This window comes from Capsicum annuum, unplaced genomic scaffold (genome assembly GCF_002878395.1).
Source record: "Capsicum annuum cultivar UCD-10X-F1 unplaced genomic scaffold, UCD10Xv1.1 ctg80907, whole genome shotgun sequence".
In the NCBI taxonomy this organism is placed as follows: Eukaryota; Viridiplantae; Streptophyta; class Magnoliopsida; order Solanales; family Solanaceae; genus Capsicum; species Capsicum annuum.
The window spans coordinates 1132-2425 of record NW_025891586.1 but is presented as its reverse complement, the minus strand read 5'-3'; the positions used below and the strand labels follow the sequence as shown (position 1 = coordinate 2425).

Sequence of the window (1294 nt, the reverse complement as noted above, 5' to 3'; positions counted from 1 at the left end):
GAAACTTAAAGGAATTGATGGAAGGGCACCACCAGGAGTGGAGCCTGTGGCTTAATTTGACTCAACACGGGGAAACTTACCAGGTCCTGACATAGTAAGGATTGATAGACTAAGAGCTCTTTCTTGATTCTATGAGTGGTGGTGCATGGCCATTCTTAGTTGGTGGAGTGATTTGTCTGGTTAATTCCGTTAACAAATGAGACCTCAGGCTGCTAACTAGCTATGCGGAGGTATTCCTTTGCGGCCAGCTTCTTAGAGGGACTACGACATTTCAGGACGCGGAAGTATGACGTAATAATAAGTCTGTGATGCCCTTAGATGTTCTGGGCCGCACGCACACTACACTAATGTATTTAATGAGTTTATAGCCTTGGTCGACAGGCCCGGGTAATCTTTGAAATTTCATCGTGAAGGGGATAGATCATTGCAATTATTGATCTTCAATGAGGAATTCCAAGTAAGCGCGAGTCATCAGCTCGTGTTGACTATGTCCTTGCCCTTTGTACCCACCGCCCGTCACTCATACCGATTGAATGATCCGGTAAAATGTTCAAATATTGGCCACGTGGGTGGTTCACTGCCCGCGAAGTCGTGAGAAGTCCATTGAACCTTATCATTTAGAGAAAGGAGAATTCATATCAAGGTTTTTGTTGGTGAACCTGTGGAAGGATCATTGTCGAAACCTACACAGTAGAACGACTAGCAAACGTGGTTAACAAACGGGGAGTCCGTGCGGATGGGGTGATACGGCACTCCGTACGAGCGCCTCCCCCTCGTCCCCAGTGTGAAAAGCTCCAATGAATACTTAAATAAATAGCCTGCCCCTCGCGCCCCATCCACAACGTACGTCGGGGGGACCTATGCTTCTTTTGTAAACAAAAATGACTCTCGGGAATAGATATCTCGGCTCTTGCATCGATGAAGAACGTAGCAAAATGTGATACTTGGTGTGAATTGCAGAATCCCGTGAACTATAAAGTATTTGAACGCAAGTTACGCCCAAAGTCATTAGGCCGAGGGCACGTCTGCCTGGGCATCACTAATCGCGTCGCCCCCTTCGCATCTCGTCTCAATCACGGGGCGCGCTGTTGTTATGGGGCAGATACTGGCCTCTGGTGTACCTCGAGCTCGCGGCTAGCCTAAATGCGATTCCACGTCGACAGACGTCGCGGCAAGTGGTGGTTGTATCTTAACTCTCTTTGATGGTGCGGCTATATTCCGTCGCATTTCCGGACTCTAGGAGCCTTTCACGCTTAGGCACTCTGACCGCGACACCAGGTCAGGCGGGATTACC

The 1294-nt window shown here is 48.8% G+C and overlaps 1 non-coding gene across 1 annotated transcript; it reads left to right on the top strand.

Moving 5' to 3' along the window:
* Positions 1-883: 883 nt before the first annotated feature.
* LOC124895262 lies at positions 884-1039 on the top strand. Its single transcript, XR_007051629.1, has one exon. It is a non-coding gene; the product is annotated as a 5.8S ribosomal RNA (ribosomal RNA).
* Positions 1040-1294: the final 255 nt, after the last annotated feature.